The sequence below is a fragment of the Sinocyclocheilus rhinocerous genome, unplaced genomic scaffold, assembly GCF_001515625.1.
Source record: "Sinocyclocheilus rhinocerous isolate Xijiao unplaced genomic scaffold, SAMN03320098_v1.1 scaffold604, whole genome shotgun sequence".
NCBI lineage: Eukaryota > Metazoa > Chordata > Actinopteri > Cypriniformes > Cyprinidae > Sinocyclocheilus > Sinocyclocheilus rhinocerous.
Genome location: NW_015658518.1, coordinates 1,549,094 through 1,562,843, shown reverse-complemented (window position 1 = coordinate 1,562,843; position 13,750 = coordinate 1,549,094). Strand labels below are relative to the sequence as shown.

The 13,750-nt window shown below is 38.7% G+C and overlaps 1 long non-coding RNA gene across 1 annotated transcript; it reads right to left on the bottom strand.

Moving 5' to 3' along the window:
• Window positions 1-2,293: 2,293 nt before the first annotated feature.
• On the bottom strand, window positions 2,294-13,125 carry LOC107722479 (uncharacterized). Its single transcript, XR_001637813.1, has 5 exons — window positions 13,046-13,125; window positions 6,001-6,081; window positions 5,267-5,339; window positions 2,864-2,920; window positions 2,294-2,779 (listed from the first exon to the last, which is right to left on the bottom strand). It is a non-coding gene; the product is annotated as an uncharacterized LOC107722479 (long non-coding RNA).
• Window positions 13,126-13,750: the final 625 nt, after the last annotated feature.

Here is a 13,750-nt window from a genome sequence, read left to right as displayed (position 1 = left end):
AGAACAAAAATATATGGAAACATACACACTGCAAAATGCATATATATGTAGCAATGAAGCCAAAAACTACACTGTGTTTTTACATAATATAGCTTAAACACTCAATTAATTTCTTCTTCATGAATTAGGGCATGGGTTTACACAAAGCTGAATACATACTCAAAAATGTTATCTGACTTTGTTTGCCTAGTTGCACATTACATATATGAAAATATGTGTGATGATACACAAGAAAAAAAATTGTTAACTGAAAACAAATCTTAATTTTTGGGGATTTTTGGACAACTTGTTGTCTTGTTAAGGTCATGACAACATGGTGGTCAAATATATTTCTACACACACTACAATATTTTAATTACAGGTATAGCTATACATTATAGAGTGTATTATGGGATATGAAATTACATTACATACAAGATTATGTTATCCAGCATGATTTGAGATTATCCAAAGAACATCTTGAGTTTCAACGAAACAACATCTAACCACTGATACAAAGATGTTCACATAATCAGTGTCACAAATTGTGTATTTACCTAAAAATGGTACAGAATCTTAAATATTTCTTCATTTTATATATTTCATTCTTGGTATACAATTTGTCTCAATCTTTTCAGGTTTATATGAGATTTTGAATCAGATATTCAATTTGGTCTCAGACTTTTGGAATCTGCTTTAACGTACACTACTAGCCGACAAAAATGTTCAAATCTCTTTATATCAAAGTGCAGTGTGACAGACCGCCTGAGGCCAAATCCATACAAGAACATGAAACAGAACACCAGCAATGTGAGTATTTTATATTTCATGCCAATGCTAAATGCACTCATGTGTGTACATGAATCCCACAGGTGCATCTAAAAGTAGCACACTGTTAAATTGCTCATTGGCTTTTAAGCAACACTTATGAATAGCTACATTAATTCTTAGGCAGCTACAATTCTTTCTTTGAAATTACTAGGTTGTACACTTGGCTCATGGCCGTTCCTATGCCTGGTACGTTTTCAAAGTACAGAAGTTAAAATGCATTATTATACAGTGTCACCAGCTCCATGTAAACTATGCATATATAACTAATGCATGGTAGGTGGGATTTCATATTGAATTCATACACAGTGACACTTTGTTCATGGTTGGTTACTTAAATGCGTTCGGGAAAGCTGAGAGAAGCTTTTAAGGTCTGTAGGTGATGGGTGGTGAAACCAGACAGCTCACAGGATATTGCACGTATATCTCACTGACTCACCACACATGAGAGCATTGGAAAAGGTTGCAGTGAAAAAGAGAATTTCTCAAAAGGCCCTGAAGATTAAAGTGGTAGTTCACCTAAAAATGAAAATTCTGTCATCTTTTACTCACCCCCACGTCTTTCCAGACCGTATGACTTTCTATCTTCCATGGAACACAAAATGTTGAGTTTATAGGTGAATTTCCTACCTACTCTTTTCCATGTAATGAAAGTGAATGAGGATTGAGGCTGTCAAGCTCCGAAATATTTGAAAAAAGTACCATAAAAGTGGCTTGTGAGGACTACATTCCAAGTCTTCCAAAGCCATACAATAGCTTATTGTAAGGAACAGACTAAAAGTTGCTACATTACACATTCATTAGAGGTTATAATAAACATAGTGGCATCTGACTCATACCTGTACATGAATCCTTTTAAGCTATCATATTAATTCAAAAGATGTGGGATACAGCGCACAAGTCATTTTGAAGCATTAATATTTATTATATTGAAAAAAAAAGTGTCTTCAAACATTCAAATTTTTTTCCACTGAAGACAGAATATCATACAGGTTTGGAACAACATGAGTAAACAATGACAATTTTTTAACTAAACAATCCCAAAAACTTTAAAAGATGTTTATATTTTCTGTGCTGTCAGTTAAGTATGATTATACCCTTACAAAAAGTGAAAAAATAAACGGGGGGAAAAAAATGTTTGAAGTAGAATTTTATACCATCATGCACAAATGTTTTTTCTCACTGACATCTTGTCATTCATCCACATGACTTTGAATTCACATGCTGTTTTTAGTTCTCCCACTGATTCTGAAATGAAAGGAACCATTATCAACTGACATTCTAAGACTTTTGAGACTAGTCTCAAAATAGTACAAGAAATGCTGTCATTTATACAGTATATGTTATTCATGTAAATGTAGGCATACAGCTATGCCAATGGATACGTATGTCAATAAAACCACAAAGAAAGGCACACGTATAACAGCTCTAAAGCATAATTGCTAATCATTCTTAAAAATGTATACTTATAAAATAAAATTGTGGGCACTGTTCTGACTTTTTTCTGTATGTTTGATACTATGGCTTTTGGTCAATTCCATATACTGCAATTAAGATTATACGAAAGGGATTTGTAACTGCAATACATAACATCCTAGGAATAACGCAATCAATGTTCCCTCTGAGCATAGCTAAAATTACACTATAGAGAAGTGGGTCTATGTAATGATTATAACCCTCACTTTTCTCTCTCCCTCTGCCTCATTACAATTAAACCAGAGCAGTTCAGCATATGCGACACGGGAGAACAGCTGGGCTGGAGAAACTATGCAGTTTAACACTTATGAAAGGAAATGAGGGTGCCATTCTACTCAAAAGGGAACAGGTTAGAACATAACACAAGTTACAGAAGAAGAAGCCTTTGAAAGAATACGACTGTCTGTCTGCTGTCTAGTAAAGTCACATTCGCTCAGCATGAGTTGAGTTATCCACGAGCATCTTCAGCGTGTTGACGGGATGTCTCCTTTCGTTTCTAAATCAATTCAGGGGTAGACATTATTAAGATAACAGACAACAAACTATTTATCTGCATGGCTGTGCATGAGGGTTATCTTACAGTTATTTGCTTGTTTCTCTCTGACAGCCCCAGAGTTCATCATCCAATAATGTATTCCTGTTGGAAGTGCAGTACATCTCTCAAACATCTCAACAAGTCAAGGACAGTGCTGTGATGAGCTTTCTACTAGAACTCTATTCGAAATTGTTCAGCATCTCTTTAGTGAATACAAATGTTTCAATGCCATAGGTTCTGGCCTTTATGAAAATAACGGCTCTACAGCAGCGAAGAGAAGAGGGGGAAAGGACAATTGGAAGAATGTGTACTGTATATATTGGTCTTCACAGTGCTAGGGCGAGTGGGCGACCTGTTCAGCTCTCCTGTTGATGAAGGTATTTCCCCCTTAAATATCTTCAATGTCTCTTTGTTAGTAGCCTTGTAGTTTAGCCACAGTTAATTTCATTTGATCAAAAGAATAGCTCAAGTGACTTGTAGCTTTTGCTACCTATAAGAGTTTCAAAGAATACTGCATTTGGACACTTAAGCCAGATAAAATAAATAATTAAATTACTATTTTAAAAAACATCAAGCAAGAGGCATATGCAAATAGAATTAGTTGTTACACTCTTAAAAATAAAGGTGCTTCACGATGCCATAGAAGAACCGTTTTGTCTAAATGGTTCTATAAAAAACCTTTAACATCTGAAGAAACATTTCCGATGAGTGCTTGCGGTGTTCGGCCAATCATAATGCACTGGGTCAGCTGGCCAATCAGAGCAGACTGCTCTTGTCGGAAGGAGGGACTTTGTAGAAAATTAAGCGTTTGAGAGAGGCGGGGCATATAGGACCTACAATAATGTACAGTATTTGAAAAATAATGTGTTTTTTGAACATTAAAGCATGTCAACATATTCTGTTACACCAAATACACAAAATAATGATCTTTAAAAAAGCATCATATGACCCCTTTAAAGAACCTTTGAATGAATGGTTCTTTGTGGAACCAAAAATGGTTATTCTATGGCATCGCTGTGAAGAACCTTTAAAGCACCTTTATTTTTAAGAGTGTACTAGACCTTTTCTCAGAACTAACATAACCCTGCTATTACTTCTAATTTGTTTTTCATATTAACTATGTTCACATTCAATAAATTAACATGCGACAATCAGAAAATGTCCAGAGAACAGTATATCTATTGTTATGTTGTATACTTTACGGTTCAACTACTTTGGGGTCAGCAAAATGCATTTTATTTATTTATTTATTTAAAGAAATTATTGCTTATACATATTTTTCAAACATGCTGTTATTTAGAAATGTTTCACATTTTCACAAAAAAAAATAATAATTTAATCGCACAACTGTCTTCAAAACTGATAATATGAATGTTTCTTGAGCAGCAAATCAGTGTATTACAACAGTTTCCGAAGGATCGTGTGACACTGAAGACTGGAGTAATGGCTGCTGAAAATTCAGCTTTATCATAACAGGAATAAATTACATCTTATATTAAAATAGACAAAATATATTTTAAATAATAATAATAATGATTCAACTTATTACTGTATTTACTTTGATCAAGTAAACAGCCAGAGACGACTTCTGTCAAAAATATTTTTAAATCCTTCCAACAAACTTTCTGTGAAATATCCTGCTTGAAAACAAATGCTGTTTTGTCATCTAATGCAATGACATTCATTCATGCATGTTCATATGTGAATTAAGAGTCTAAATACTAATATTGATAGCAACAATACTGTGCATAGAGCAGATGATTTCTGTATCGCTATGAAGGTTATTCCCACAGAAACAGTGACAGGGTTATTTCACTGTATTAAAAATGTGTCTCTCTCATGAACAGATGTACTGCAGTTTGAGAGGAACTGCTGTTCTACTGAAAATAACACCTTAAACTAGCATAATACCAGTTTCCCAGTCTTAGCTGGTCTCCCAACCTGGTCTCCCAACCTGGTCTGCTTTGTTGGTTTTACAGAATGGGCTAGTTAAAGTTTTTTGTTTTGTTTTTAAAGCAGAGTGAAACACCGGAACCGTAAAAACAAAACCTGCTCTCAGATGAGCTCTTCTCCCAGGCTATGGTTTAACATCTCAATGTGAGATCTCAATTTTAAAATATCCCATCATGCCCTCAGGATCACAGGGTGTTATAAAGGAGAAAGGATGCATGTATGAGGAATGAAAGTGAAAGGTTTTTAGATTCAATTTCAAGGTATCCAACCTTTAGAACAAGCATTGTACAACCAAAATCCAAAGTTGCTTCTGTAAAGAGTTTCGAGAGTGGGAATGGAAGAGAAAACTATAAGCCACAAATACACACCACAAAAGAGACAGAAGTGCACAAATGCACACAAAAACAGCGAGAGACAAGTTTGCCAGGCACAAGCGAGTGAATTAAAACAGGAAGTCAAAAGATGGTGACAAATAGACAGAGAGCGCTGCCGTACCTGCTGTCATATGTAGGAGGGAGCTGAGTCAGTCAGCAGTAGTCGGCAGTAGTCGACACATCCAGCTCCAGCACTTTTCACAGCATGTTTAAAAAGAGAAGCGCACTGCGGTCAAAAGCCTGTGACAGTTAAAAATCCCCTCTTCACGCAAGTTCTCGTCACACTTGGTGGTGAGATCTACCATTTTACACCAAGATCCTGACTAACCTAACTGTGATTAGTTTATTTGCTTTCTCGCATGGTGCATTTCTGGTGTCTTCTTCTGTTAGATTTGGCTTGTGTGTTGCGGGAGTGAGATAAAGGAGTGTTTGCTGTTTTGATAAATTGCGAGGAACTGAGAGGTGCATCGTGTGTCTTCGGGGCCTTTCAGCCTGAAGCATATGTAAATAGAGTTTTAGTTACTGCATTTATTTTAGGAACACAAGCAGACTTTGGAATGCTGGCGGAGAGGAGATGTGTACTAAGGAGGAGTTAGCTTTCAGCTTTATAATAAACATGCTTTGCATACTCTTTGAAAAGCAATTAAATTCATGTTTTCCCATCTCCGTGAACTAATCTCCCTTTAAAGTCAAGCGCTCAGTATGGGCAATCAGAAAGCTGAGGGAAAGAATTTCGGGCATTTCAAATTGTGCTGCATTCTTCTGATAGCACACTCTGCAGGAAATGACAGATTAAATGAATATTTAAATTAGAAGGTGCAACATTTCATCATAATCTAATCTCCAGATAATCACCTGGAGAGCTCAGAGAAAGGCTTCTGCTGCTGTCTCTTCTCAGTTTACTGTTCCATCAGCCAAATAAACTTCTGAGACGGACTAAACAAGATGAAACAAGAAGGCAAAAAATAAATACAAAAGTACAGTGGGGACCAAAAGCCTGAGACTGCTTGTGAAAGTGAATACTTCTTAGTTAATATTCCTCCATTACAAATTAGAGGGAAATTTTGAACTAAAAAAAAATAACATGAAATTCAGAATATCTTAATATTTGATTCATAAGACTCAAGCTGCATGAACTAAAACCTGAGGATGATCGTGTCATCCAGCGTTATCACTTGCTCACCAATGGATCCTCTGCAGTGAATGGGTGCCGTCAAAATTAGAGCCCCAAACAGCTGATAAAAAAAATCACAATGGTCCACAAGTAATCCACACGACTCCAGTCCATCAGTTAATGTCTTGACCAATAAATGTCTTATAAAGAGAATAGCGGTCTACCATACATAACGTCTCGGTTACTTGTGTAACCCTCGTTCCCTGAAGGAGGGAACGGAGACGTTACGTCAGTCGTGACTGACGAATTGGGATCTCGCCCGAGAGCCCAATCACCTTCGAGTGTTAACTAAACAAGCCAATGACAGTTGGCGTGCGTGTTTCGCCACGCGCACCCCGCCCCGCAGCGCGGGTATAAAAGGAGAGCGCGTGCAAACGCACATCAGTTTTTCGCTGAGGAGCCGAGACTACGTGCCCCGGCCGTACAGCGGTGGTACAGCAACTGTGGCGACGGAACGTAACGTCTCCGTTCCCTCCTTCAGGGAACGAGGGTTACACAAGTAACCTAGACGTTCCCTTTCAGTCAGTCACGTTCGACGTTACGTCAGTCGTGACTGACGAATTGGGATCCGTATGGAAAACGCCACTATTGCTGACCCCCTCCAGTGCCCTGCGGAAGCCGGCAAGTCCCCCCACACCAGCTGGGGCGGAAGATAGGACAGCGGCTAGGCAGAGGTGTCCGCACTGCTGTTCCATACAGTGGTACATTGGATAACACTGGGAAAGCGTACCCAGTTCGGAATGCTACGGAAGCCACATCCTGCGCATAGGAGGTATCATGTGGAATTACACATATGGACTGGCCCAGGGCAGTACTACATATGGAAGTCCCTGCGGTAGACTCAACCCCCCTGGGGTGAGATAACTACGCAGCAGAGATGGCAGCGAACGACTGCCAGGGAAAGACACGGGCTTACCATGAGGGGAGCCGTACCGTGGAAGAATACACATGTGGGATCACCCGAAGGGGGAATCACTACACACGGGCACCTAGCCCAGCACAAGGGCTGACCTTGGGCATGCACACGAGTGCTGAGCCTGGCGTCTGGCGCTCCGCCACGCCTGACCGCCGAGGGTGCGGGAGGAACTCCAACAGGGTTCGCCATGGGGAACTGAACTGAGAAGCAAAAAAGCGCACGTATCCGGTCCATAGAGGGGACTGGCGCAGCAAGCGTGATCGACACCGGTTCAGTACGCGCAGGTCCAGGATCGGTCGTAACCCACCGTCTTTCTTGGGTACGATGAAGTACGGGCTGTAGAAACCCGACCTCATCTCGGCTGGAGGGACCGGCTGTATCGCGTCCTTCGCCAGCAGGACCGCGATCTTGGCACGCAAGACAGGAGCATCCCTGTCCAGCACCGAGGTGCCCCTGAACTTGGGAGGGCGCCGGGCGAATTGAATCGCATAGCCGAGTCTGATGGTTCTCATGAACCAGCGAGACGGCCTGGGGAGCGCTAACCAGGCGCCCAGCGACCGAACAAGCGGGACCAGGGAAACCACCGACGTACCCGCAGTGGGGCAGCGAAGTGGAACACAGGGACCCCCGAAGCAGACAAAGAGCTGGTCTGAGGTCCTGAAGCTCTGCGTACGGTCCACGTAAGTGCGCAAAGCGCGAACGGGACAGAGCAGAGCAATGGCTGGGCCAGCGCTTGCAAGTTCACCACCTGATCCCTAAAAGGTCTGTTGACACAACAACATGCCTGGATACTTGCCCTAGGGACACCCCAGTCCGAAGAAAGGAAAGATCTGACCACGGGCTGAAGGTCCGACGGCAGAACGGGGTGACTGAAACCCGGTATGTGCCGTGTCGCCATGCCCATCTCGGGACCTGGTCGTGAAGCCAACGCTGAAGCGGTCTCATATGAAGCAACCCGAGCGGCGGTGACAGCGGCTGCGGATGCCATATGCCCCAGGAGCCTCTGAAACTGTTTCAGTGGAACCGCCCTCCTGCGCTGGAAAGACCCCAGGCAGTTCAGCATTGACTGTGCACGCTCTACTGAGAGATGCGCTGAGAGGTTGACCGAGTCCAGCTCCATGCCGAGAAAAGAGATCCTCTGCACCGGGGAGAGTTTGCTCTTTTCCCAGTTGACCCGAAGCCCCAACCGACTGAGGTGACTGAGCACCGTGTCCCTGTGTTCGCACAACTGCGCTCGAGACTGGGCCAGTATGAGCCAGTCGTCGAGGTAGTTGAGAACGCGAATGCCCGCTTCCCTCAATGGAACGAGGGCTGCCTCCACGACCTTGGTGAAGACACAAGGTGACAGGGATAGCCCGAAGGGGAGGACCTTGTACTGATATGCTCGCCCCTCGAGCGCGAAGCGGAGAAATGGCCTGTGTCGAGGGAGGATCGAAACATGAAAGTACGCGTCCTTCAGGTCGATCGCGCTCTCCTTTTATACCCGCGCTGCGGGGCGGGGTGCGCGTGGCGAAACACGCATGCCAACTGTCATTGGCTTGTTTAGTTAACACTCAAAGGTGATTGGGCTCTCGGGCGAGATCCCAATTCGTCAGTCACGACTGACGTAACGTCGAACGTGACTGACTGAAAGGGAACTGTTTTTGTTTGTAACAGCTGCTTGTTTTCACAACAGCTTATTCTTTGCATATTTTTCTCCTGATGCAGACGAGATGACCATCTAACTGCAGGAAGCAATATTATGGATAGAGGCCTCTCATTTTTAGCTGGAAGCAATAGTTTAAAGATACAAATGTCTTGATGGATTTGTTTATTATAAACACAGGTATTCACTTCACAAGACGTTAATTGATGGACTGGAGTCATATGGATTACTTACGAATTATTGTGATTTTTTTATTCCCATTCACTAAAGAGGATCCACTGGTGAGCATGTCATGTAATGCTAAATTTCTCCAAATCTGTTCCGATGACAAAAACTCATCTACAGCTTGGATAAACGATGAGTAAATTTATAACAATTTTAAATTTTTGGGTGAACTATTTAAGATACTGATATGCAACTTCTAACAGTGCATATGTGTGGGGGTGAACGGTTTACTGGATACTGAGGATACTGATATGCAACTTCTAACAGTGCATATGCATGCAAATATATTGTTCCACACAGCATAATTAAAATGGGTCTGTGCACTGTAAAAAAAAAAAAAACTGCCTCAAATATATTATTGTTCTCAACAATCTAAACGTTCTTCTAAAAACACAATCGCTTATGGAATTATTGGAACATCTGCTGACAGTTTTTGCAGGAACTGGATACCAATTAGCACTTTTGTTGCAATTTCCTCAGAGAATAGCTTTTTTTAAAGACTAAATAAAAACAAAACAAAAAAATAGCGTCACCAAACTCCAAAATGTGTCACAAGCAAATCTGAAGAGTACAATTTTTAAGACAATATTTTTTTCAATATTTTAAGACAACCTTTTGTCCTTTTCGGACATTAACAGAGGTTATGGACAAAGGAGCTGCTTTCGTTTTCTGTAGAGTAAGAAAAGACAAAGGCATAAAAAAAACAGCAAATGATCCCGATAGAGGCATAATGGTCCATTAAGGTTTAGAATTACACTGCGTTAACAGAAGCTCCACAACCGCAGCATCATGGAGTCAATTCATTAGGAGTTGAGATAGAAAAGCACTTTCCATTAACAGTAATCTAATGATTCTCGATTAATAAAACACCAATCCTTTGTGCTATGGAAGATGAGATAAGTGCAATTTATCATCTGGTACAGAGGTTACACTTGCCCTGCGATGCATTGTACACAGTAAGACATCATTCAAGTGTGACCTCAAACTGAAACACATAGCAGCACTGCACCTTTAGATATATATCTTCTCTAGTACTTTTGACTACTTACCCAAGCATTAAAGTTTGCCGCATAACTCACGCTGAAGCAGATGAACTACAGAAATAACAGACACTGCAAATCATGTAGTTTGAGGAGAGGTGTGCTATTATATTCTCAAGCAAATATGACTCATAGTTTTCACCTGGCAGATGAGAAAAAAATCCTTTAGACTTCGGAGATGCAAGTCATATCAGAAGGATTAAAAAAATATTAATAACGGAATTACCAAATTGAACCAATAAGCAACTACCTAGAAACCACTTTTACATTTTCTTTAAGAAAAAAAATTGAACAGGTATGGTACAGCACTATTATTAAAATAAAAAACAAAAAACAAATGAAATAATTTTTGGTAACTAATAAAAAAATCTTGACTCCAAAACTAAATAAATACTGTACTTACCAAAAAATAATAGCAGACAATGACTAAAAATAATAACAGAATATTGACAAAAAAACTACATTAAAAAGGCAAATTTACTCAAAATAAACTTTTTTTTTTTCAAAACTATAGTAATTCTGATATGGTAAATATATTTGTTAAAAAAAAAAAAACATCTACAAAGAGCTTAAGAATGAAATTTCCAAAATTTTCTAGAACTGTCTTTCAATAGATTGAAGTCATCAGCCTTCCTGCCGCCAAGGTTATTTTTAGTAGCTGACATTAATAAGGATGAATCCATTGTTGCTTATCTTCCTTGTTTGTTTTCTAATAGAATTGAGTGATCACATATGCTGAATGTATCTGCTCTGTCTATGAGTGTATGAGATTGCTTGTTAACAGGTAAATTATGATGAATGGGCAACAGGAATGATATAAATGACTTCTCTGAATGCATCGTGAAGTAGCAGCAGAGTAATCCTGCAACAGCGATCAATTACTATTGACTGATCTTGCAGACGGTTAACAAAGACCAGGGTCTGTGAGAAGAATAGGCAACAGCATAGAAAAGAATAAATTAACCCAAATGTCAATCTCATTCACCACCTACAGCTGAGATTGGGCTATAAATCACAATGGTTTTGGGATTTGATGGCGCTGCCAAATATTACACTACATTTGCATCTGATTGGTATTAGAGAAACTTTTTTTTTAATAAATAAGTCTCTCATTGCTAGAGTATGTGCATTGAATGTCTATTTTGTGCACTGTAAATACAAACTGGAACATACATTTCCAAATAGTGGGTTAATGAATATGTAACAGTTTTCTTAATATATGAGCCAGACATGTCACCTTTAACTTTCTCAATGTTGAAGGCGTCATATGATGTTGCTAAAAAGAACATTAAATTTGTGTATTTGGTGTAATGAAATGCGTTTATGCGGTTTAAGGTTAAAAAAAACACATTATTTTCCACATACTGTACATTATTGTTTCTCCTCTAAGCCCCGCCTTTCTGAAACGCGTCGATTTTTACAAAGCTCATCGGTCTGAAAAGCGAGGTGTGCTGTGATTGGCCAGCTATCCAGTGCGTTATGATTGGCCGAATACCTCAAGCGTGTGACGGAAATGTGACGCCCCTTACCACACTGTGATGATGCCCTGTCAGGCCAGAGCGATGATTCGAAAACAATAAAAACCCATAAACGAGGCATTTGTTGCATCCAGTGGGGACATAATAATGGATTTAAAAATTTCAAGCATCTGACATGTTTGTCAGAAAAGCCAAATCTCATTAAAGTAGATCTTGTCCAAATCCCAAATCAACAATCACTAAATCTAACCTATACACACTCATCATGTTTTCCACAGAGTTAAAAAACTGGTAAGGGTCATGAAAGACACTTATTCTGCCAACATTCATGACAACATTTTAAACCTGCAAACCAGTCCTTCAGGTAATAAAGACTCTTAAAGAGCTTAAGGAGCATGCACTCAAAACCTGAAAGCAGGTATACATTTGCTGTAGTGATGATTACTGTACTTCAGGGTGTCTCACTAGCAACATTCAACGCTGTCCTTGTGTCTGCGTTTCAAAGGGAGGCTTTCAGTTTAAATATTGCACTAAAATAACATGAAGAGCAACATTTTCTTGCTGGGTTTTTTTTAACTGTAAAGCAACTCTTCACAGTTCCGCGTCAAGCTCCAAACCTCAATGTGTCCAGTAAGCTCTCTTAGAAATGACAAAAAGCTGAATATACTTAAAAGTATCATATCATACATTGTTCACCATTTTCACAGAGATCCACTTGGTAGTCAAATTTCATGCAACAAAAAGAGACATTTACATCATTATATTCACAGCCAGAAACCTGCACAACGAAGTAAACCTTATCATAATATAACAACTGAGGGGGGGAAATCCATGAGAAGTAATTTAGCATGAAATGGCAAAATTGTATATTTGTATATATAAAATTGAAAATGAATTTAACTAATCTAAGATATACAATATCATACAATTTCACATCTCAAACAAATCATTACAAGTTGTCATGAAAGTTTGATGACAATATAAGTATCTTTCCAATTCAGTCCTAAGAGTGATTGAAGTGTTAAATTTCCGAACACCAAACAGCTATTGCTGAATTCGAAATGTCACATGGTCATATGTCAACGCTATTGGGTTTCTGACATTAGAAATCCAACAATTTCAAAACAAGTCATTCACATTTGTCACAACAGAAGGACATTTTCAGTTCTAACTCTTGTTACTTTTACAAAACCACTTCAAAAAAACACATTGAAACAGAATAAACACTCTTCTTAAGTTAACAAGACATGGATGAAACAGTATGCTTAAGTATCTCAACAATTAAAGTACCAATATACAGCAGAACACAGACACATGCACCAGCCCTTCCACTTCCTTTAAATTAGCTGAATATCAAATATTATTGCACAAATATCAGCATATACATGAAGATAAGCATCTTATAAATCCAATAATACTTACACACAAAGTGTTTTTATGAAGGATGACAAAGGATGTTGCTGTTTAATTAGTAGTAGGATAGTAGTGTGATTATTGAGAGCTTTGAGCCAAATCAAATATGGCTGCCACAAAGGTCAAAGGTCACTTAAGTACGTGCAGAGGAATAGCACAACTAGGTGGCTTCAAAACCACTAATCCTGATTTTGCTTCAAAACTCAGATATTACATCAAACAGCTCCAAAGTTGTTTTTAAATGAGACAGTAAATCACTCAAATTATCATTTAAATAAATTATTATATAAATCAATAATTAATTCAACATTTTTATTTAAATAAATGTGTTATTATGGTTTATTATATTTATTAAGCCAATAATTCACTGCAAAAAATATTATTAATAATAATATTTTGAATCAGCTTTTATTTCACATTTTCAGTTTAATTCTAGTTTAATTTTTAGTAATTGTAATGTGTTTTGTCATTTTCATTAGTCTTATTTCTTAAATATTTCTATTTCCTTTCACTTTATTTTTTATTTCAGTTTTTGTTTTTGTGATTAGTACTTCAACTAAAATATATTTTCAGTTAGTTGTCAAGGCAAAATTTGTAATTTTCATTTAGCTTAACTTTTTCATCTATTACTTCATTAGAAGTTCATTAGTATTACTTCATTATATTTTGTATTATTTCAGTTTTATTTCAATTAGCAAAAATGCTTATAATTTT